This window comes from Ursus americanus, chromosome 9 (genome assembly GCF_024610735.1).
Source record: "Ursus americanus isolate L20-20 chromosome 9, mUrsAme1.1.p, whole genome shotgun sequence".
NCBI lineage: Eukaryota > Metazoa > Chordata > Mammalia > Carnivora > Ursidae > Ursus > Ursus americanus.
The window spans coordinates 31,184,084-31,210,485 of NC_142135.1; the positions used below are offsets into that span (position 1 = coordinate 31,184,084).

General features: G+C 37.6%; 1 protein-coding gene across 2 annotated transcripts in view; it reads right to left on the reverse strand.

Moving 5' to 3' along the window:
• ZFPM2 (zinc finger protein, FOG family member 2) overlaps positions 1-26,402 on the reverse strand; it is a 443,301-nt gene that overhangs the window by 126,101 nt on the left and 290,798 nt on the right. The gene's annotated exons all lie outside the window — the stretch shown is intronic.

Genomic DNA, 26,402 nt, shown 5'->3' on the forward strand with positions numbered 1-26,402 from the left:
TCCTATAAATTTTCAAAATTATATTTTTTTCTTTAAAGCTTGACTTAATATTGGCAATAAATACTGTCAGTTGTTTTACTTGAAGCAATATTTATTTCTGAGAAAACATCTGCCAAATACTCAAATTTAAATAACAGAATTTGTCAGACATTCTTTCAAGCAAAACTAGTATTTTTTTTTTAAGATTTTATTTATTTGTTTGACAGCTAGAGACAGTGAGAGAGGGAACACAAGCAGGGGGAAGTTGGAGAGGGAGAAGCAGGCTCCCCACTGAGCAGGGAGCTGGGATTGGGGGCTCCATCCTAGGATGCTGGGACTGTGACCTGAGCCAAAGGCAGACGCTTAACGACTGGGCCACCCAGGTGCCCCCGAAAACTAGTATTCTACAAAAAAAGTGGCTAATTCTACTTTTCATTCAAGCATTCATCCAAGTGTTTCTTCTGGAGAAAACCATGGAACTTCAGTATGAAACAACAGTGCTTCATGTGTATTTCCCACTTGGTCAAACAGAAGATTAGAAAGACATGTACTCAAGGGCTTCGATTTAATAAAATAATTAAATTCTATTGCTTCCCCAAGAACATTCTTTTTTAAAATATTTATTTATTTATTTATTTATTTATTTATTTATTTATTTATTTATTTATTTATTTATTTATTATTATATTATGTTAGTCACCATACAGTACATCCCTGGTTTTTGATGTAAAGTTCGATGATTCATTAGTTGCGTATAACACCCAGTGCACCATGCAATACGTGCCCAAGAACATTCTTAAGTAGCACTCTCTTCTTGTTTGCTTCTTGCAACTTTGAGTGTCTGGTGGGAAAAACATTTTGTCCCATCAGGTAGTCTGGTGCTACTACCCTAACTCACACTAAAGTCCAGCTGTATCACCCCCCTTGCTTTTGTACTATCAGTGCAAATGCCAACACAGTGCAAGTGGCAAAGAACATCTCAGCAATATTATAAAAATAGTTTGACTCCATGGTATTCTGGAAAGTGTTTTGGGACCCCCAGTTGTTGGTGGACCATGCTTTCAGAACTGCCAGTCTATTTGATGACCCACAGATGGAGCCAGCTAGCTACATTAGTATACACGGTCTACAAAGTGATTTTCCGAAGAAGGGCTTGCGAGTGAGGGGATAGAGAAAGGGAAAGGGGGGAAGACTTGAACAGCTATCAGAATGTTGCAGGTAGTGCATCTTGGGCAAACTCTTACAAAATCACTGTGATAGGAAGCTATTCTTTGGAGGGGGTGTGTTAGGATGGGACAAAATGTCAAGAATCTTAGCTATCCTTCCTTTAATCCAGACACCGAGTTGCTGGGTTTTCTTATTATATCAGAAAAAAAAAAGTGTTTTATTAGTTACTTCTCTTTCTAAACAAACAAACAAAAAGCAGGAAATAATAGGACAAGTGGGTAGTTTTGTGTAATGACTGCACTCTCAATCAGGGTCTCAGAGTCACCTGCCTACTCCATCCCCAAAACTCAAATGTGCTCCAGAGATTTGCTGTTAAACCTAAATATTGCTTATGGAGGCGAAAATAATGATTTAAATAAAACCAACTCTAAATCCTAACAAAATCTCCTTAACTTTAAATTATTACAATTCCTTATCTATGGCTTAGATTCCTATTGCACTGTGATATAAATGCAGAAACTTGTTCAAGATAATATTTGTTCACAATTACATAGCATGTACCATGCACCAAGCATAGTTATGAGCCCTTCTTCTTTAACATATATTTTGTCATTTCACCCTCAAAATGATCTGATAAGAATAGCACCCCCCCTCCCCCCCACTCCGCCCTGCTTCACACACATGATTTTATATTGAGAAAATCAAGTCAGAGAATTTGGGTAATTTGTCTTCTGCTTCACAGCTAGTAAGTAGCAGAGTCAGGATTTTTACCTAGGCTGTCTGGATTCCAGGCAGTACATGATGCTAGAAGCAAGACATACTCTAGAATGAGTTTTTTGCAGACATTTCTTTTAGTGGATTGTTTCATTTAAGGGTTGGTCTTGATTCTTCACAAAAAATAGGTGGATCTTTACGTAACCCTGAATGCAGGTTGTAACCATTTGGTTGCTTCATTTCTGAAATAATGATTTAATCAAAATTGAGGGCCATCTCAGTGATGGCTGACCAAGAAGACTATAACAGTGGTATTTTAGTCAACACAAAATCCAACCATTATCATTTTTATACCAATGTAATAAGCAAGCTTATCTAAATAACTTCTTCATTAAGTGGATTTTTGCTCTACGTGATCCTAATAGTTTCTAGTGCTTTCGTTTCCTTTGTGCTCTGTAGTCTCACATCACTGAGAACTGCCATCATATTGGGATTAGGTGGTTTCTACAACCATGGTCCTCAGCCTGTATGCCATCTGCTTTCCAGTGAGAATCCCCTCCCAAGTGGAGATGTATCAGAAATTTTGAGTATATGTTGATAAACTGCCCTCCAAATTCTGATAATTATCTTCACTTTCCAAAAAATCAGCACACAGTTGTAAACTTTTGAAAAATGAAAAAAAAAATCATAGAAAGATAGAACATAGTAAAGTAAAATTCTACTAGATTATTCAGAGGCTTATATTTATAGCCATATATTTAATTTTGACTTATTATGAAAATTTGGGAAAATTACTTTACCCATCTGTGCCTCAGCTTTCTCTTTTATAAAATGAACTAATACCTACCTCACCCAATTGAAGCACACACTGGGTTAGATAATGAAAGTAAAAGTGCTTTAGAAGTCCAAGATGCTTTATAAATGTTAGGCAATATCATCGTAATAATGGCCATTTTACAAGGTTGCAATAAAAATTTGGTGAGAAAATGCTCATCTGTATGCCTGATGACAGCAGAAATTTTCAGTTGTGGGCACTGTTCTATACACCTAGAACAATGTCTGACACATAGTAGGTACATAACAAATGCCTGCTGAATGGATACGTGTAACAAGCAAAGTGATCTATATAAGATGGTCCAGGTGATCCAGGTGGTTTCTTAGGTTTCTATGAATGTAACAAAAATTCCTTTCATATTTTTTACTATCAACATTCTAATCACAAGTCAATATTTCATTTTAAAATGTATGTGTCAGTATGATTATTTTATTACCCCCCATTAGACGGTAAACTCCATGAGGACAGGGATGGTATGGAAATGGTTCCCCATCCCATTCCTCGTGCCCAGGACTGGAGATATTTACTGAATAAAGCACATTCATTGTAAAGGGTGAAAATACAGTGCTTCCCATGGCAATAATATACCAACCGGTGGACTGCCAGGAACCATGTCAGCAGCCCTAAATTAGCAACAATCCTGACAGGCAACAATGCATTAGTTATCTGCATGCCACAAACACTGATGGAAGATAAGAGAACATTCTTAGAGCGTTGTCTCTCAGTGCAGGTGCAGTGCAGGAATTCAAGGGAATCTGTGTTATCATGTACACTCTTTTCTACTGGGATAGGCTCACAGGCACATGAAAAAGCAGCATCACCATTTAGGGACAGCATCCAAAGGGGCAGTCCGAAAAGATCCAGCAGAAAAATAAGTGATTAGAGTACTAGTATTCCTTTTTAAGTGGATGCTTGAAATATATTAGTCTACTGAGTAATCCTTTATCTAGTTACCCTCCTCCGCCAGGGACCAGAAAGTTGATAATAGATATTAAAAAAAATTTTTTCCCAAAGGGTTCTGCTTGAATCAACTATGCAGTTACTACATAGTAAGCCTAGTGTCATAGAGACAAAACAGAAATGCGAACTTTGGATGCTGCTGCTGCCTTGTGCTTTCGCCTGCTTAGGCTGCTAAAGAAAAAGGAAAAGGGTCTGCGTGGGCTAAGAAAGTTTAATACCTTGGAGGTGATATATAAGGTATTATTTTGTCTTTCTGACAGGGTCCAGTGCTATTTTTACACAGGTTGAGGCAGGGGTTAGGTTAGAACTTTAAGAAGAAAAGGTGATTTATTTTAAATGCTGTTTGTGTAATAGCAGCTCCCTCCCTACTCACTTCTGCCCGTTATTCATTGTCCTCAACTTAAAAACGCCCCCTTCTCCCTCTTATTTTTCCTTCAAAATACACATCAGCAAGTATCTCCTTGATAATCCCCCTAACAAGCCGCTGATTGTTTGCTGGAATTCCTTCCTCCCTCATCACTGCTTCCATTCGTCAGCCTGGGTTCCTCCCCATTCCTGCACCCAGCCTCCCTGCCTCCTCCTTCACGGGTGTTGTTTCTCATTTAAATGAACAGTTGGATTCTTTTATTTCTTACAAGTGCTGGATTCGCCTTATCGCCCTCATTCCTTTGGGGGTTGCCAATTGGTTTTATCCACGGATGTATCATTTCTCATGCTTCCTTTTTTTTTCTCACAAAGAGAAAGAACCTCTCCGTCAACAAGCCTCTCCGGAGTGGAAGATTAAAAACCTAGACATCACCTACCTTGCAGCTCTACTCCCAACTGGGTTGTGTAAAACTCAATTAAACGTGTCCCCATTGAATACTGCATTACAGTACATTAAACAGAAAATTCTTCAAGCGTGATGACAAAGCTTGAAACCTTGCCTCAAAGCTGTTCCTTGTAGCTTTCTTTAACATTTCAGTCTTTATGGTGCAGGTCTCCCGTTGACACAACTTTAGTCCAGCTATGAAAAAAAAATCACAGAGCCCCACAGGGATTCAAAGAGAAAAGTGGGGAAGTGTGAGGCTGGTCTTGGCACTGCCCTGGAGCCTCTATTGAAAGTACAGTGCCAGCAGACCACTCGGAGCTGAAAAGTAGTCCAGAGGTCTGCGGTCTAACAATTGAAAATATAATTCCCTTAGTTTGGGCAGGTGAATTTTATAGATTTCCTCCTCTACCAAGAACTTTAATATTCCTCAGAATACATATGAGAAAGACATGAGTCCTTAGGGCAAGAGATTTATGCAGACATACATTCAGAGAAATTTTAAAAGCCCAATGAACATGTTAGTCTGTTCCTAGGACTGAACTAAAAAATGATCCCACGTGTATGCAAAACCTCAAGACTCTGATTATGGATAAATGGTGCCCTTCTATTTTTGTTTCTTGTCCTCTTCCCTGATTTTTATTTGTAATCTGGGCTGCTGAGAGGCAATCCTCCTCTTAATTCATTCATGTAATTGGGTTTTCAAAGGTTGTTTATTAAGCAACTTACACAGGTTTACAAAATTGAGACTAAAATTTTTTTTCATCAGAATTACAGATGTTACTATTCGACCAACTTCACAGTGTTTGATATTTGAAGCATTTCCCTGCTTTCAAATTTTAGCAATTCAAAGTATAACCACTGCTCTCACCCCCCCCCCATCTTTTGTTTAGTACCTGGCCTGCTTGCTGTGTTGAAATGAGAAAGTTGGAGTGGCTGCTGTAGACCACTAGACGATATTTTAAGACACTGGTTTATGTTCTTTATTGATTATTTATTTTATGTCTACAGTATAATGTCTACAGTATAATGCATTCTATGATCTTATATCTGATCCTAATGCTATGTAGTATTAGGGAGAGTTTACAGTATAATGTCTACAGTATAATGCATCTATGATCTTATATTTGATCCTAAATGCTATGTAGTATCAGGGAGAGTTTACTAAGAGACCCTAATGCTTTAAGAAGACACACAATAACCATTCGATTAGTCAAAGCTAAAACAATACTTTAATGTGGAGCTAGGGGGCATGGTGATACCAGAAGTTTCATTTTCACAATTAACAAATTTAGCTAAGGTTATTAAAGAAAGGGCATGTGTGTCTGCACATATGCAGATATTTGTGTAGGCATGTTTATATGTATACGTGTACGGAGACGGAGGTGTGTGCTTAGACCCACTCTCTTTGTTGTCAAAGTAATTTTTTGACACATGTACAAAAGTTAATTTTGCTTAGTATCCTGCTTTAATTCATTGGTAGGGGTGCGGGTTCATTTTTCTCTATCACTATTATCTACTTCTGTCTGCAGCTTTTTTAGCACACAAAGAGGAAGTGTTGCCGGTTCTGGACTTTCATTGCAAGGTTGTAAGCTCTGATACTTAAAATGGAAATTCAGCTGGAGAGGACTTGGCCCAGGGTTCTAGAAAGATGTCCCCCCTATGGAAACTATGCTACAGGCAAAGCCAGATGTTACCAGGGATCCCACAAATGAGAAACAAATAAAAAACATACCCTAAATAGGACCACAATTCTCTACTCCTAAAATGACTTCTAAGTTTGATTAACAAATAGTTTTGATTGACAGCTTCTAGTTGTTTTTATCGAGTACTTTTTCAAAGATTAGCTGATTATTCATAAGACAAGCTAACATGAAGAACAACTTACAGAGTTCTGGGAAGAGTTTATCTTTCTTTTCCAAACTCTTTGTTAGTATCAAGATGAAACAAGACATTTTTTCCACACCAAGGCAGTTATGTTTCCTGATGTATGCTAGCAGTTACTTAACTCTTATCTCATGAAGAATTTTAAGAAAGAAATCTTGATGTGTAAAAAGCTTTTATCTATCCTTAATCTTTTTTTAATTTTTAGAACAGAGTGCTTTGGTAAATCCTTATACTGTATTTTAAACTCATGTAAACAATTGAAGAAATAATCACCCTTATCCTCAAAATGTTAAAATAATTTATCCAAATGAAAAACATAATTCCATGCAAATGTATTTCTGCAAAGGTCTGAATATGAATTTTGTATCTGAGTTATTCCATTCTTTAATTAGAGGTTTAAAGACATTTTGTAATTTAACATACAAATATCCATACGGTTATTTCTAAGAAAAAATAAAGAGGATCTATTATAAATAGCCAGTAGTAATTATGTTTGTTTTATGCCACCCCTTTCCTTTTATAGTAAAATCATTTATTTATTCTTATACTTTTAAATGAATCGCCCATCCTCTAGTATCAGTGCACTTCTCGGCTGGCCAGAGAACCAATTCACTCCCTCTTGTCTCAGATGCTTCCGTTCCAACATTTTTGAACATTTGTTTCAACTAACAGATCAACCACATTAGTTCATCATACTTTCAGAGTTGAAGGTTAGGGCATGGCGGCCAATTGCTGTTAACTGTATGATTTCTTGTTTCTCAGCATTGTATTTTTTATTTGAACTCTCTCTCTCTCGTTTCTCTCTCTCTTTTAATGTCTGAGCAATTTAGATTCTGAGAAGTTTCTCAAAAATGTATTTCTCCAGCAATGGTGCATATTCTTCAATAAAATGCAGATCAAGGCATATTCTATGATTGTTCTTAATGCTTTAACTAATTCATATAAAGAGTACCAGAGCTCTCTGATATTGTCTGGTAGTGTCCGTTTTCACAGCCCTCTAATTAAGTCGAAGTGTACCACTTTCCTTTAAGATCCATCTCCTCCTGATACACGTTTTATTCCTGTTCTCAGAACCCTGGTTACTATTACCCATTATTTCTCCTTTAAATAATTGTTTTACCTCTCAGCCATTCATTTGTCTTTCTGGTTATTCCTTTCATAGCTTCAATTGCCTATTAACTGATATAATAATGCTGATATTTTCCATGGATTTGGCTGTTTTCATCCAGGGATTTCAAAGTGCTTTTAAGATAGCTCTGTTGCTTTGTGGAAGGCAATTAATAAGACAAAGAGAAATAAAGACCCGAAAAGTGAAGGAGCCCATGTATATTCACACACTAAGACCATTGGAAAATCTTTAAATTTCATTCATCTTTGAATCACTTTGGTTAGGCAGTCTAAAAGATAACTGATAAAATTGGAAGTGCAGGAAAATCTAGTGATGCAGTTTGCTTTGATTTCTAAAGACTGATTGGGGTCAATAAGATTTGAAGGTCACTGAAATCCAAAGGCAAAGGATTTTGACTCATGTTGTTCTTCTGACAGACCTCTTTCCGTCAACATGTCCCCTGATTGCAGGCCAATAGCTACCAGAGGCTTTCAGACCCCCCTGAAAAATGAAACTGTTTCCCTCTTTGGAGAAATCCATTGCTGCAGATGTGAAGAGAACACCACAAATAGCATCAGTAGGAGAATGGATAGACAAGTGACGGTAGAGTCATACTAGGGATACTATTACTAGGCAGCCACAGAAAGACACACTGCTAACACACAAAACAACATGGATGAGTCTGCAAAACACTGTGTCGAGCAAAAGAAGTCATGAAGTGTATGATTCCAACTCACATGATTTCATTCACATGAAGTTTAGAATAGAACTAATCTAGGTCTACAGAAATCAATTGCCGCTGTCGTTTGGAATAGGGGCAATCTTCAGGGGTGATAGATGTATTCTAGATCTTGATTGTACGCTTCAGATTTGTACATTGCATTATTTGTCGATTTGCTGTGTGCCAAAATTAACTTAAAAACCCAGGTTAGGGAAACTAGAATTGCACTGGAATTTTTCTTTTAGAAAGTGTTTTATTTAGATTTTTATTTATATCGTAATTTATCTTCTACCTTTCAGTGTTTTTTCAAAATAAATACTTTTTCTGATTAGATTTAAGTCTGTTGTGGGCTAAATTGTTTCATTAATTTGGTAGACATGTCAAATTTTAACATGATTAAAAGATAAATGCATGGGTGGGAATAAACACCATTTAATCTATAGGCAATGTCGTGTTGTGAAAAAAAAAAGTAGGTCCAAATTCTGACTTTATATACCTCACTAGCTATAAAACCTTGGGCAAATGTATTCTCTGTGTTTTTTTGCCTGCAATTATTACAGTAAGCCTCGCAGAGTAGTTGCGTGAATTGGACGAGGTTTGCTACAAAGTAAGTGTTCAGCAAAGTTTAGTTCTTTTTCTTCTTTTTTTTCCTTTTACCCTCAAATATTTTCTCTCTGTAGAGAAAGTCAGATGTGGAGCCACGCATATTTTCCATGTAGTTCTGTGCGTGCGGCATGACTAGCACCTCGGCAGGATGCAAAACAAAGCTGCTACCGCATAATACGAAATCTCATAGGCTAGAAAAGCATTAACAACAAGAAAACTATCAGCTCATCTCACTCTTTAAATATAAATTGTTATCTGTTTTATTGCTTCCCGACCCAATCTATTTTCTCCACTTCAAACTGAAGAAACCAGGGCAAAAAGGGAAGGGAGAAGAGAGAAGCCAAACATTCATTTATTCTTTCAACAAATATTTCTCGAGTGCTTCCTATTAGTCAGGCATTGATCCCAAACTCTCCCTGTTCCTAGGACTTAGAGCTGGAATCAGAATACAAGGAAATGCTTTCAGGGAGATACTGTTTATGGAATGTTCGCTAGATAAAAATCTTCAAAAACTTTTCAATATTCTTTTCTCAAGTCCTGTTAGCGTTTCAATAGGAGCAAACATAATAATGGTCTCCTTCCTGCTTTTGAGAGCAGCTGAGAATCTTCTATTGACACAGCCTCTAGAATTAAACTTGAAAAACCAGAAGCAGGGAGTTCCCATTAAGAGTCATGGCCTTGCAGGCTTACCCCTCCTCTTTGTCCCACAAAGCCAGAATTTTCTGACCTGCAGGGCACAGTGTGGGACTCATCTGTTTTCTTAAGCATTTCCTGGCTAGGGACGTCCCACTGTAGTGGTGGGAGGAGAGAGTGACACAGAGGAGATTTATTCACAACTACACTGGATGAGGTCATTATCAAAGTATCTATTTAATCTCAGACTACTAATGGGCAGTATATTGGTGTTACAGGCCAGGACCTTAAGGCTCAGAAATTTACTATTAAGTTATGGGGGAAAATGGCACAATTTTTTTATTTTTTATTTTTTTACTGAAAAAGTTAGTAATTTTCGGAGGTCAATAATAAAATCCCAGAACAGATACTTTTAGGAATTAAGAGGGATTCATTCATGCACTCATTTGTTTCTCCTCTTACTAGTTTCTATGTAAAAGAGGCAGAATGTGTGTGTGTGTGTGTGTGTGTGTGTGTGTGTGTGAGAGAGAGAGAGAGAGAGAGAGAGAGAGAGAACTTGAACCGTTGAATCAGTTTCCTAATTATTTTCGGCCCCTAACCAAAAATGTCAGCTTGCGAGTACAGGGATCATCGTCTTCCATGCCTACTTATACTTCTGCCTACAAAACTGCCGGCACACAGTAGGCCCTCAATAAAAAGCTGTCAATGAATGAAAAAATGAAAAGCAGAGATGGAGTCAATTGGAGCTGTGTCATCTGTTAGCTTTGTGACTTGGCAAGTTATTTAAGCTCTGGAACTTCAATGTCGCCATTCTAAAACTGGCAATAGCTGCATTGTTTCCAGAGGATATTTGTTAGCATTTAATAATTCCGTGTCCAGGACAGGGCTCTGCAGACCCTGAGCACTGAGTGTAGGTGAACTCCCTTCTCCTTCTGCACACACTCTTCCTGACTATAACGATGTAACTTGTTGTTACAGTAGACAATTGTGTTAATTGGATGATTCTTATGCTGACTTTTAAATACATTGAAGTGGGCATGAAGCACTGGTTATAACACAGCAATGTTTGTCATTCTAGAGTTCTCTAACGTAATTATGTTCCAAGGTAAGAAAGGAAAGTCCGACTTTATAAAAATAATCATAGGCTGAATTAAACATGTAATTAACAGTTTCCTTGTGGTTTGAATATTATAACCAGTGTACTAAACCAACTCCACACTGAGACTTTTATGATTCTGAACAAATTCCAATTTTTATTCTAGGGATTTTATCTATCAGTAAAGTGTAAATAAGTTGTTCTCAACCTAAAGTTAATAGTTTATTTGGGAATTTGAATAATATATAGTTCTTTGGCTTAAAATGGTGGGAAGCTAAACACTCAAATAAACCTATATCACAGTAAAGGCTATATCAGAAGACTTTATTTAATGGGGTGAAGAAAATATTTCCTGATTTTTTTATTACCATAGAGCAGATCTGACACCATTAGTTTTCTTTCTGTCATAAATACAGACGAGTAGAATTTGACAGGCATCACTATAAAATAGGTTATAGATAAGTTCAGGCATCTTTCCTTCCACACAGACCTTTCACACTGGGTTCTGATGGGGCTGCTTGAATAGAATGACCAAGGTTTGATTTTAGGCTTCTAGGTCACGGTTTCACCTTGACAACAGTTCTTTCATTTCCAGCAGTAACATTTGCTAGAATCCCTAAGGTGCTTTCATTTTTGTAAGTAGTGTAAGAAAAAAAAAAAAAAAGGATAGGAGAAAAAAAAGATAAATCTTAATTCACATGCTGCAGGACTATCTCTGTGTCTCCGGCACAAAACTTCAAATCCAATCCAAGAACTGGATGTGTATTAGAAGTCTGCAGATTTAAACCTTGTCCACCATGATCAAACTGGATTTATGGAGCATCATAACTCTCCAGACACCATCCAGCAGCTTATTAATTTAATAGACTCCTGTCCATTCACTGATGTTCCTGCCCTGACAGTCTCTCAAGATAAGGTGAAAGCCTTTTGACAGGACAGAGAGCATATATATTTTCTTCTGTTTTCTCGTGGATGGGGTTGTCGACAACTTGAAATGTGTGGCTCAGCAAATTTGTTTTTTTCCTTCTCTTTTTTTCTCCTTTTGCTGTGCAGGAAGGATGACAGAGATGAGCCTCCAGAGAGTCCCAGGGTTCAGGGGGCCTGTGTTTCCCCTATTATTTAGCATTTTGTTTTGCAAAATAACAATGGATTGATTTAAAGGCATACACTTGGGGACATTTTCACCATGAAAAGAACCAGCATTACAACTTAATGCCTAATATAAATTAAGAGGTGTTGGAAAGAAGAGGAAAAACAGCAATAAATGTTCCCATTAAATAGAGTACAGCAACATTTTCTTTTCTATAATTCCATTTGTGGGAATGAGGGGAGTGCCAAGAAAGATAGCGCTCAAGCTGTTGTATATTTAAAGACAAAACAGGAAGAACTTTTCAACATTCTTATTTTTCCTTTACGATAGTCTCATGCTCTACAGTTGTGCTTGTTATTTGCAAATAAATTCACAAGTCTCAGCGAGTGATTACACTAGTCTATTGCAAGGTTAACTATTGCCATCCTTCAGTGTATTCTTCTGTTCAAGTCACGTCCATAATCACGAGACCTTGGCTCCCTAAACTTACATGTGTGTGCAGATCACCCAGGATCTTGTCAAATGCAAATATGGTTTCAGTAGGTCTGAGTGGGGCCTGAGTTTTTTGGTGTTTCTAATAAGCTGATGCCATATTGGTGGTTGGCAGATCACATATTAAGTGCAAGACATTAGCTGAATTTTTTTTAAAAAAAGACAGTTTAGGGCGCCTGGGTAGCGCAGTCGTTGAGCGTCTGCCTTCGGCTCAGGGCGTGATCCCGGCGTTCTGGGATCGAGCCCCACATCAGGCTCCTCTGCTAGGAGCCTGCTTCTCCCTCTCCCACTCCCCCTGCTTGTGTTCCCTCTCTCGCTGGCTGTCTCTATCTGTCAAATAAATAAATAAAATCTTTAAAAAAAAAAAAAAAGACAGTTTAGATATAAACAAATTATACCCTAGTATCATACCAAGGTGAAATGTAACTTGAACATACCACCAAAAGTTCACGGATTCCCTACCTGGCATATAGTGGGTACCCAACTAATATTTCAGTGAAGTGAAGAACACACAACACCCAAATTTCATGTAATGGCCTCCTTTTTATAATCTCCCTTCATTACATGTGTAAAGATGATGATCTTAATTTCTTTTGAGGTAGTTAACTAAAATGGTGTATTTAAAGCCAAGGATAAGATAAAAAGTAACTTGTCTATTTTCCTATACACATTTTCTCCTTACTTCACTGTCACTGATAGAGAGCTATTTTTCTTACCTGTATCTCTCCTCAAAATGCAAAACTATGCAGGAAGATTTCTGAACTAAACTATTGTTTGGCCTAAATGTCCTTTGTAGGCCATTTCTTTTGCTTCCCTAGACTTAAGATCTGACCATTCTGGACTTAACAGGTGAGAATATTTGACGGCCACACAATTTAAATTAGAAACCTACACTCAGAACACGTTGAGATAGCAAAAATTATATTTAAGACAGGTAAGATTTAATTTGCATTACAAAATTAGTTTTGGCATTGACAGACTTCAATGATTACTTACTAGTTTATTAAGCTTTATATCTTTTTCCTGGGGGAGGGGAGTAGAAATATCATGCATCACTCATTAGGTCAAATTCATTATGAAAGCTTAATTTCCTCATTAGAAATATTTGGCAAACATTCTGAAAATGTTGTTTTCCTAAGAACCTCTGAGGCTTCTATTTCTTGAAAGTGTGCACAAAGTAAAGGGTGCTGAACTGGAAAGCAGTCATTCTTGAAAATCTTTACTGACAACAGAGACCAGACAGGGATGATAAATACTAGATTTCTGAAGGAAAAACTGGCTTAAAGTAATTTATTCTCATTGAATTTCAATGGGCAGTAGATAGAACTACATAAATAGATAGATAAAAAGATCTTATCTGCTTATACTTAAATGTATGTATTTCGGATCCATTCCCTTGGTTGGGATATTCTTCCTTGCAACACCATGATATACTATCTTGGTTGACCCCACTGTTGTCTGACAGTCTTCACAGACCTCAGACAGACTAATGAGAATATATCTTCTCTGAAGTACTATTGTATGCCATGGCATATAAGGTGACCTTTTAAGTTTAAAAATAGCCTTCAAAAATGGGGTTGACTTATATACCAAGAGTAAAATGAAAAGCTTCCAATTTCAGGTCTCAGAGTGAAGACTTGAGGTCTGGCTGACTTCCCCCAGTGAAGAGCTGAGAACAACAGACACAGTTTCTATCTGACAGGAGAAAGTCAAGTGGATCCGGAAAGAACTGCCTCATAACAGTGAGCAAACATCTTGGCATGACTGGTGCACAAAGATGTCAAATAAAACCCAAGGTCTGATAGCATCTTTTGCATGTATGTAGATTTTAGTTTTTTGATATTCTTTTATACACCTTCCTACTAACTGATGGAACACAATGTCTGCTATGTATATATGGGACATTCCAAAGAAATCCTCCTTATACAGATTCCCTAGCATTCAAAAAAGCTTGCTAAGGCATGGGATACTTTTCTAAATATGAGAAGAGCACTTCAGGTACTGGATTCTCAAATAATTTCCATACAAGTAATTTCTGAAACTAAATGAAGTCACACTAGAATTTTTACTCTGTTGAATAATGCATCATAAAAGCCATTAAATAATAATTCAAAATTCAGTGAGTGTACACTATGCACTGTCTGTGGAGTTACAGAGGTGAGAAATGGAGTCATTGCATTTGAGGTATTCACATCCAACTTGGGACAAAAGGCAGGCTGGGGTGGAGCGCTCCTCCTAAGGGGATATGGCAGGGAAGGCTGTTCGGAGGAACTGATACATGCTAAGTCTTGAATGGTACCTGTTAGCAATGATAAAGACAGCTAGAAAGTTAGTAGGCAAAGGGAACATGATGCACAAAAGCAGATATGAACAAGTAAAGGATATTTGAGGAATTTCAAATAAATGAACATAGTTGAAGTACCAGGGTATCTGTGGAGGATGAGGGAGAAATGAAGCTATAAGGAATAGGGTAGTTAAAAAATATAGATGAGATAATTTATGGGAAGTATCAATGTGGAGAAAGAAGACCAGAGAATGACAACATTTAGTGGATGGACAGTGACGGGGACACCTACCACCAGTTGTAGAAAAGGATAATCTGATCAAGAGCAATAGAATAAAAAATTGGCAACAAGAAACTACAGGACACCTGTGAGAGACTCACTTCAATAGAGTTGGGAAGGCAGACACTGGAAAGAAGAGAAGATGTTGGAATTTAGGAAGTCAAAGAAGTGAATGCAAAGCACTTTAAAAAAGCTGCCTAAGAAAGGAAGCAGAAAGGGCTTTCTGTTAAGTATGATGAATTGATTGCATGCATTTATTTCTATTCCCTTTCATAAACCTGACAGTAAAGAGGGAAACAAAAGGTGATAGGACAAAGAGACAGTGCAGAGTAGGCAAGAGAAGTCAACAAAATCTTGGAAGCTAGAAAAACTGATGGAGTGATGGATGATGAAGCAGAGCACAGAAGCTGAAATCGAAGGATGTGAAGAGCAGCTGGCCAATAAGAAGCAAGCCGATTTATTCCACAGAATCTTGGAACAAATCAGGAACTAAAGGCATCTAGTGCCTTGAAAGGTAAGGTGAGCAGTGGACCTGAACTTTGTAAGACTGACATTCTGAGTAAGAAGCTGTTAGCTTCACATGCTCAGTCATTCCCTGTAGAGGTCAAGGACAGTCCCTGTGCACTCTGTTAGGAGGTGGAGGCTGAGTCTTTAGAGAACTGGGACAGAGGCTTCAGATCCAGAGAGACAGTCTCAGCACAGGGTGATGCTAATGTGTCACCTGAATTAGAAGATTAAAGGACCAATCAATATTCTCAACAATGCATAGGGCTTTTCCAACATACCACCTGGTCCCTTTCACCCATTACATCCTCAGATGGCTGACTGCGAGGTTCATAAATTTTAGACATGAGACCAGCATTTTCTGGAGAACCTAACCATGCTCAGACAAAAAATTCCATGTACTGTTATTTGGGGACCTCGTTATCATGGCTGGGTTGTCATCCTATGACTCTATGTAAAACTCACCAGATGACACCCAATGACCCTGTGCAAAAGCCATCAGTTGACATCCTATGACTCTATACGAAACCTACCACCTACCAACTCATGCTGTTCTTATATTTAGCCTTTAGTGCCCCATTCTTCAAAGAAAAAGTAGACACTCATGGATCTCTAGCCATTTAAGGAAAGCTTCAGTACCAAATACAGGAACCAAAACAGGAAAGAAAATGTATGAAACAATGCACAGGACACACAACTTTATAAACATCCTTCAATTTCTATCTTCAGAGATACAGGAAAGAACATCCATACACAAAGAGCAAAATGTTGAAAAAATAAACTGTCAGAGAATAAGAAAGACCTCCTGTAAGTTAGCAATATAATAGTTAAAATTCAATAGTGAAGTTAAAGAATAAAATTTGAGGACATCTCAGGAAGTTGAATAAAGTCAATGAGATGATTGTGGAAACGTTATACAATGTATATTGTATTGCTTTCCATGTTAACGAATGAGCTGCAACTCCTTTATCCATTCACTCACTCATGAATATTTAATGAGCACCTACTAGGTGTCATGCACTGCTTAAAAAACAGAGGAATTCCTATCTTTGAAGAATGCTCATTCTATGGATGAGATAATGACAAAATTATAGATAGATGCTAAAATGACAAATATGAAGATAAATAAGAGAGGATGTTATAAACTGAATAGTTTTCCCCAATTTTTATGTCAAAGTCGTAACCCCTAATGTGATAGTATTTGGAAGTGAAGCCTTTGGGAGAGAATTAGGTCATGATGGGATCAGTGCCCTTATAAAGAGAGACATGGGGGAGCTCTTTCTCTCCCTCCATCACAGCAAGATGGTGGGTATCGTCAAACCAGGAAGAGGCCTCCAATCAGTCTCCAAATCTGCCTGTACCTTGATCTTGGGACTTCCCACCCTCCATAGTGAGAAATAAATGTCTATTGTTTAAGTCATCCAGTCTATGCTGTTTTGTTACAATAGCCAAAGCTGACTTATACAGAAGAGAAAAAGGAATGAAGGAGTGAGAGAAACAGAGTCGTTAGGCAGACCCTCTGTGAAGGCAACATTTAGAGGGTGCTGTGAATGAAGTTAAGAGAGGGAGCAATGTGGGGGCAGAGCACAGTACACAGGCCCTGAGGCAGAGGCATTCTTGCTTTTGCCATTCAAGCAAAAGCAAGGGGGTCTGTGCCACGGGAACAGAGTAGTTGGGGAGTTGTAGTAAATGTAACCACAGAGGTACCCAGCAGCAGATCGTGAAGGGCCTGTTAAGCCAAAGTCATGACTTTGTAGGTTTAGTTCAGGGATTGGCAATCTTTTTTATAAAAAGCCAAATCGTAAATATTTTAAGTTTGCAGGCTAGAGGGTCTCTGCAACTGCTCAACTCTGTTCTTATAGCCACAGACAAATATAAACAAATAGGTTTAGCTGTGTTTCAATTCAACTTTATTTACAAAAATAGGCGGTGGGCCAGATTTGGTCACATGGGTCATATCGATCCTTGTAATCAGTGTGATTGCGATGGGAAACCTCTGGAGGCTTATATTCACTTCCACTGTTCCACTTTCTCTGTGAAACAAGAAGCAAGGTCATCATCTAATAAGGGATGCTATATTTTTGGGGAGACAAAAGTCTGAAATAAGCACCTTGAACACTGATTAGGAAAATAAGTCTGTATTGCTAGGTTAGATACACTGAGGGTTCACATTCACTTTGTGGTCAAATGTAATACCAACTGGTCAGCAATGGGTTTTGTTGCTGTTATTTTATTCTTGTCACTAGTGTTGGTGATTTGTCTGTTTAATTTTGACCACATTTGTATGGCACTCACTGTGGATCAGGCACTATTCTAAGCGCTTCACAGATATTAATTTACCTAACTCCTGCTGCTTGGATGTAGCCAGGGGAAAGTGGAGAGTTGAACTGACCAGAAAGGGGGTATTGTCAGGCCAGTACAGTAAGGTCAGAGAGAGAGAAGGGTGAGGAGGTATGACAGAGTGACTGGAATCATAAACCCACAGAATTCAAGCCAGGTAATCTGGAATTAAGGACGGGGGGCGGTGTCAGGGTGAGGCGGGGACTAGTGGATAGGAAAATGATGGTCATGGAGGGGAAGGGTCAGAGGTTCATTCGGAGTTGAAACATTATAGGAATCAGGTAATGAGTAGATCAAGGTAGATGACTGTCTTCTAGGGGGGTGTAGCTACGATACTATTTCCTTGACAAAGTCTTAGTTTTACTAAGGGATGGACCTAAGCTGAACCTTGGACACACATGTTACTAAATCTTACTAAAATCCCAATGTGATCATGCCTCGAACTTTCAGTAGCTCTCCGCTGCCTCCATTGCAAGATCTTCAGACTGAATTTTGAATGGAACCCACAACATGGCCTTCAGAAACTCTTAGAAGCTTCCTCACTGGTTTATTTGTAAATTCTCTACTCTAACTAAACTGTGTGCCAATACTCTCATGAAAACACTGTACACACTGTAGTCTGCAACCTTTTACACACAATTCCAACCTCCTCAAATGCCTTTCCCCATTTCTCAAACTTAATATTCAACTTTCGATATCCAACCAAACCTCCACATTCTCTGTCAACTTTCTTTGACCCTGTAAGACTGAACTCTGTATTATGCAACCTTCATCAATTAAGGTCTTTCAGTAAGTTCCTTAAGCTGGGGTGGGGGTGTTTCATAGTCTTCTGTATCACCCACGACACCTGTGCCATATCATGCACAAAGCATTGACTCAATTACTTTTATTTTATTTAGAAAATTATCTTGTGAAAGACATTGTGTCAGGACATTCATAGAGATACTAAAGAAAAAATAATTATCTCACTAAAGAATAATTTAAATTCTATGGATGAGAGATATTTTGTGGGCAAGGCAAAGATTTCTTTGTTCTTTTAGTTTGGGTTGTATAAAAAGGAGAGCAAGAATGTAGTTAAGACAAAGAATGATTTTCATTTGCAAATATTTTTCCTAAATTATATGAGGAAAATAATCAATGTGAAGAAAATTATAGAAGAGGGATACAAAAAATCCTCCCCAAATCTGACCACCTCTACAGAAATACTCTTATAATTTCAGGGTATTTCTTTCAAGTATGTTTCCCAGCACATACACTTTTTAAACATAATTATAATCATAATCATACCAGGAACAAAACTTTATATTCTTTTTCATTTGGAATTATAACATAATAATTTCTTCTACATAATATGCACTGTTTCCAAAAAGTAGTCACAGTATCTCACTCTGAAAAAAATCTACCCTAAAGAGTTGTCCCTTATTTTAGCTGTCAAAGATACTTTTTGGGGTAGCTTTCAAGATTAGCATCTCTTTGACTGACAAGCTAACATCCCTGAATGATAGTGAGTCACCTCTCAAAAGACCCCACTCTCCATTTCTCATTTTTATACTTATAAAACTGATACATTCTTAGTTCTTATCATTTGCCAACATCCTGACTGGGTTTTTACCCCTTAGAGACAAGATGTTTCATTCATATATGGGTCCAGGGTGGTTTAGGATATTTTTTCTCCAATATATGACAGCACATCTAATCCACTGGGGTAATTAATGGTATTATCATGCAGAATTATTTACTAACATTTCATTAAGGAAAGTCATAGTGATGTTGATATGAAAACAAATGTATTTTCTCACATCACATAGCAAATATTAGTAATAACTAAGGACATAAACTAGTCAGACCAGACCCAGACTGAAATAACCCAAGTAAATCACTAACATAATTGTAAAAACTGTAGACATGTAGGAAGAAAAGGAAATGACATAATGCCTGATATTTGCTGAAGTTGCTGTCGCTCTGCAATTTGCAACAGACAGCTCTACTGTAAATAACATAGTCACTAGTGGGGTCACTTGTCTTGACCTTAAGAACCCCTCAGAAATGACAATTTGAATCCAAATGGTGGTTTTCTAAAGCAGACACTTTTACAATCACTGATTCCTAGAATAGGCACAACAAATTACTCACTCCTCAAAACATCTTTCATTCGCATAGAACATAACCAGAAAGAGCCTCAGATGTTCATGAAACACGTTGGGTTTTCGGCATTGCGTTATCCTGTGGTGCTCTGCAATCAATTACTGTTATACCACCATCATTAATAATTTTCTTAATGAAAATGATTCTGTTGATCTCCGTTGTATTTTAATTATCAGAGTTAAGCATAATTACACTGCAGCTCTGAGCTGGCATGTGGACTCCTTTAGGGCGCAATTTTGTTTTAACACACTGATAATGTAATTTTACATTGTGTCAGTTTGTTTGGTTATTATCCAGTTGTACAATTCCACTGTATTCCTGATAACAGATAATAACCTTAGTACCTCCTATATCCTGAAGTCATTTAAAAAGCAATATTGGAATTCTGCCGACTAGCTAACTTAATCGCCTTATGATTTTATAATTCCCGCTGTTAAATATTTGGTTCAGGCACCCACCCTCTTTTAAAAATACCATAAAACTAGACAACGGTTACACATTTTCTATGAATTACAGAACGGTTAGATAAACACTTAAAATATGAGCACGATTTTTTTTTCTTTTTAAAATAGCTTCTTATTTATATAATATTAAGCCCTTTAGGTGAAGTTAAACAGGAACTTATAGGCTACTTTGAAAATTGGCAACCATGTTAGACAAGGCTGTTGTTTCAAAATTCTAGCAACATTCAACAGATTCACAATTTTCAGGTGGAAAATCATCCAGACTTTGCAAGAGTCCTCATACGAAAAGATCTTTGTTTTGGAAAGTTGATCGATTTAGTCAGTGTGTAGAACATTGCTCATCCAAGTTAGGTCCTATTAGAATTTCTGCCATTATTTCAACAATGCCTAGCATAGGATCTTGAACATAGTAGACAATCAATAAAAGCTTAAAAGAAATCATTGCATGGTTACATTTGTGCAAACAAGCAAAATCAGAACTCTGAGGGTGGTCACAGAATGATTTTGAGATTGGTCTTCTATGCGATTTTATTTTTTTAATTTTTTTAAAGATTTTATTTATTTATTTGAGAGAGAGAGAAAGTGAGAGAGAGAGAGAGAGAGAGAGGACAAGCCGGGGGAGTGGGAGAGGGAGAAGCAGTTTCCTGACATAGTGGGGAACCCGATGTGGGACTCGTTCTCAGGACCCTGGGATCATGACCTGAGCTGAAGGCAGGCACTTAACCCACTGAGCCACCAATGCGCCCCTTCTACGTGACTTTAAATTGCTGTGGTCTTAAAAGCAGCAGAGATACTAACACAAAGTACTGCTGTCACTGCTATTTTAGCTCACCACAGAATGAGGGAAAAAGAACACAGAGTTGCTGATAAACACAGTTGCAAATTTGTGAAGAAGAGCAATAACTTGTAATCTTGGCCCAGTGAAGGGCATAATCAAAACTCTGTTAATTGTATAATTGGGAACTGAAAGTCAACATGCTCAAGACTGGATCCCAGTTTCACCATGTATAAGCCAAAGATACTTGAATTATTTACTTAACTTACCTAAACCCTCAGTTTACTCATCTGTAAAGTAGGGATAATGCTGCTTATATCATGAGCCTGTTTAATGGTAAATAAGAAAATGTAGATACAGTATTTAAAACAATGCCTGCATAGAATAAGTGCTTAGTAAATGGTGACTGCTATATTAGTATTAATAGTATTATCATTATCATCTTGATACTAGACATTTTCGGTAAGACTTGCACTAAAAATAAAAATATTATGTGTTCAAGGGGAAAAAAGTCCAGTAACATCTTCAGGCAAATGCTTCAGGCCTTTGATTCTATAATATAGTTCTCTGCAGGGACTGTGGTGTGGGTTCAACGGTAACTGAGTGAGAGCTTTGGAATCCCTGGCTCTAAATCTGGTACCAGATGACATGTTTTTTTGCACACTTGCTTGATGCCAACATATAGGCCTGGTTTCATTTCCTCTAAGTTTGTACTGACAGGTCCACAAGGGCAAATTGGATTGAGTATAAGATAATTAGCAATATACTATTTATAATAATATACACAGTTAAGTTTATGGCATTCTTCCTCTCAAAAATTCTGCAACATAGCCATGGCTATTCCATTTTCACAGCTGAGGAAATCAAGATTTATAGGATACGTGATTTGCCCAAAGTCACATACCAGCAACATTTTTTAAAATGATCCTGTGCTTTCATATAAAAACAAATCTGGGTGCTCCTGGGTGGCTCAGTCGTTAAGCATCTGCCTTCAGCTCAGGTCATGATGGGATCGAGCCCCACATTGGGCTCCTTGCTCAGCGGGAAGCCTGCTTCTCCCTCTCCCACTCCCCCTGCTTGTGTTCCCTCTCTCTCTGTCTCACTCTCTGTCAAATAAATAAATAAAATCTTTAAAAAAACAAACAAAAACCAAACAAATCTTTGTGGTTAAGGTGGGAGGGAGTGAGGGTAAACGGATACCTTTTCACTCTTCTGATTGGCAATGTTTATTCTCTTAGTCTTCATACCTAGAGAACGTGTCTACTCTGAAATGACAACTCCATGAAAAACTCAATTATTCCTCACTTGAACTGAATGAACAAACCCACAAGCTCAAGGCTTAATTCTGAGCACTCAGAAACAAATACAAAAATAACTTGAAGTAACCCATTTACTTCTAATATGTAAGAAGGTCACCATACTGTGCAAATACTACAAAGTAAAGAACAGCGTGGTATATAGAGAAGAAAAGTCGATCCTCTGATACTCAACAGGCATTCGTGGACTTTAGGAGTTAGTGAGCAGGCCTTGCTGATCCTACCCCCCAGCATCCTCCCTTTAACTCCAGCATGCTGCTTTCCAGTCTTTTTCCCTTGGAGATAAGTAAATTAGAATTATCTGGAGTCTGTTGAGATTAATGGCAAAAAACAGATGACCCAACAAGTCTGGTCCATCAATGTCTGGATGAGCTAATTACTTTCTAGAATGACAGGGGGTAGTTGAGGCAGGGAAAAAAGTACATCAGATTACAATATTAATGCCAAATACTATACTTTTTTACTTTGATAAAACAAGATGATGGCAGCCTGTCACATAGCACTAAGTGATATAATATAATTTTATAATAATTATTTGATGGACACCCTGGAAATGAAAACTATAGTTATATTTAATTTTGCTATTAGCTCACATTAAATAATACTTTAAGAAGTAAGTATGCCTCTTAAATGGGAATAGTTACACATTAAGTGGCCTATCTAACACACCGTAAGAAAATGATATTAAAAATTTCACAGTCAGGGCGTTTAAAAAATGCTACACATATGCATTTTACATTCTATATGTCAATAGGTACTGATATGTTCTCAGATAGCCAGGTCCTCTAATAATGATTCCGGCATAGAATTCATAAGTAATTTAGGTTCTTAGGTAGGAAACGAAATAAGGAAAACAATTTTGGCATCAGGAATTTGTCATCTTCGGCGAGCGCTTCTTAGACATTAGGAATCACGTGTTCCATCTAACTGCACAAAGTTAGCCCATCGAGCAACTAGTCCTTTGTATCTCTCAGCAGCACTTTGGTTTCACTTGGAGAACTATTTTTTCTCTATCTTAGTGGCTCATGTGCGGTTAATTCTACTCTAAGGATGATTGTTCTGCCAGGGAGAGTCATTGAGACTAATTGGATCAAAGACTGGTATGTGATGTGCCCTAATCGAAACCCAGAAAAGCTGTTTTTACTGGAATTTCAATGCTTGTAGAATAAGTCTGGAGCTTCCCACTGCCCGAAGAAAATGTTTCTGAAAATGAAACCCACAAAAGAAAGAAGGGGCAGAAAACAGAGACAGTCTGGGGACAGTTTGAGCAACTGGATTAAGCTATTCCTGAAATCCAAAACATCTTTGGACTCTCAGTTTTATGACCCCCCTACCCCCAACACACACACACACACACACACACACACACACACACACACTCTTTTTTTTTTTTTTTTTGGATAAGCCAATTTCCTTTGGATTTCTATCACTTGAAAGCAGTCCCAAATAATAAATTACATACATACATACATACATACATACATACATATTATGAAAATGCCTCACACATTATGGATGTCCAAGTCAATACTTATGAAAGCAAAATCACCAAACCTTCCAACTACAAAACTCTTTTGCTTTAAGGAGCCTTATCATACCTGTAAGCCTACGAAGACAGCAAACTCAGAATCCACGGGGTCCTGATAAGAGTGCTTCCTTGGGTCATATTTTCCATGACTCAAATGATCCCTAGTACAATCACAGCATATTAAGGTATTCACAGAACTTTGAGACATAGTCTTGGTGAGCCATCCCCTCCCTCCAAAGGCAATCTGAATAGTAGGAGTTAGTATCAGGCCTCTGAAGCCCATCTAGGAGATCAGAATAGAGCTTAGAGGAGAGTTTTTCTGAGTGTGTTACCCAGAACACTAATTCCAACGGGTGTCCATTTGAAAAAAATATATATATATCATATGGTCAAACGAGTTAAACAGGTGTTTTACTATAGAACTTCTCAGTATTAATGCCAGCCGGCATTGTGAGTTTTCAAGAGGGGCCATGATAGGCGATATGAGGTGATAGGGCTCTTTTTTTAATGAACTTGGGATTCTGTATAATGTATTTGGGGAGGGCGATACCATAATATATGCTCTTTGTGATTTCCAGGCATAAATACCTGAGTGATCAGAAGAATTTACTAATCATATAATAATGGCAGGGGGAAATCAGAGTCCCACAGTACCGGGATATAGGATTTGGAATGATCAAGACCTGGATTCAAATACGACTCCATTGTTAGCTCTCCATGACCAAGAACAGCCATACTATCTAAGTCATAATGGCAAACTATGTAAAATAAAAAACACATTACCTATGTCATTGAGCTGTTTGAAAGCCTAATGCAGGGAGAAATTATTCTAATATGTATAACTCAGACCCTAAGTTAGACAAATGCATGTTTGAACCCCACTCCAACCGCTTACTAGTTATGTGACCATGGCAAATTATCTAACCCACCATTCACTTTTTCTAAAATAGAGTAGTATATTAATTACTTCACTGGCGGTATTAAATGAAGACAAGATGAAATAATGCCTGTACAGTAGTTACTGCAGTCCCTGCTGTTTGAACCACAATACCAATAGTTCTTAAGTTGAACAATATCAAATTACCTTTTGTAGGTTAAGAACCATTACATAGCCATAATCCATATTGTTCATCATTCGAGTATGTGAAATGTCTATTACAGTTTCTGGCAACCACTCATCCTTTGTTTATCTGGTTAGCCAATCAATATTTATTTAGTGCTTTTTTTTTGTACAGGCAGCATACCAGACCAAGGATAGGAATGCGACTAAGACATAGTTCTTGCCCTCGGTAACAACCACAGAGTTTTAGTTTTTTCTTTTGCTAAAAGTTAATAGTTAACTTTTTACCTTTTTTTCTAACTTTTAGCTTTTTTACTTTTTTCTTTGAACCCATATAATAATGATTGTAAAACAAGGTAATGAAGAACAATGAGGGAAACGCATACAATCTGGTATGGCGGTACCATGGAGAGGATTCAGCGGTGCTCAGTAACGGCGGTTATTAGTAACCATGTACGAGACTAGCACGTAGTTGGGCTCATGCATGCTTTATGAGTTAATTAATTAGTAACCTTCTATAAATTCCTCCAAATTATTTATTGCCAAAAGACTTAACAAATAGCCAACCATAATACAAACACATAAACATGTTCAAGTTAAAGTACTCCACTGAACATGGAATTGCAGTTTTGCCATATTTCTTTCCTTAGATATAACGATATAACAATCATTGCTCCCAAAAGAATGGCTGACTTAAAAATGCAATGGATTTGGATTATGACAAGAGAACAGCTATTTTCTTGGTTCCTCCATATTATATTGCCATCACAGAGATAAGACATTGTACGACAAAAATTTATTCCTCGTAATTAATCCTACATTCCAAGGCCTCTTTTGTATTTCTGCATTCTGAATGCGGGCATTGGTAAACTGGCTCACTATAACATTTCCTTCCACTTTGATGGATCATATTGACATATCCTGGGAAAATCACACTTCCCTTCTAGCTAAAAGCTCCCACCAGCATACCACAGGTAGTTCAGGTTAGAAAAATGAGTGGGTTTGGGACCAGCAATTATAGAAGGAAAAGGAATATAATCAGATCCTGGTGTGCAGATTGTTTTTTTAGCTTGCAAATTCCCTCTTTCCGGTGTTTCAACTTTCAAAGGCTTATGGTAGTTTAAAGGCAATCCTCTTATAAGTGTACAAATTGTAATGATTATAGGAACAAGTTGTAATTGTTTCTAGCAAGTTTTTAAGAGTCTTTGATGTTATGATTAGTGTTTTATATGTTAATATATTGATAGGGGTTCTTATTTGCTTGTTCCCTTGTATGCTTTTATGGTTTCTAGGTTCAATGTGCAAATAAATCTTTGATCTCAGTAGGTCTGTTTGGTTAAAAAAGAAAGCTAAAAGAAATTAAACATGAGAAGCCCAAGGTTTTGCAATATTTACGAAGAGGCACGATTAGGGATTTCACTGTAAGAGTACAGAGCTGGGGCCCATAACTTGAATATGGAGAAAAGTGCCCCAAACCACACCACACACGAAGAGGGGCCTGTGTCTGGGAGTGCCATCATGGACCTTTGGCTCCTTTGTAAACAGGGTGTACCTAGATGAGGGGTCTAGGTTAATACCACACTGAGCAAATCAAAGGCAAAGCTCCATAA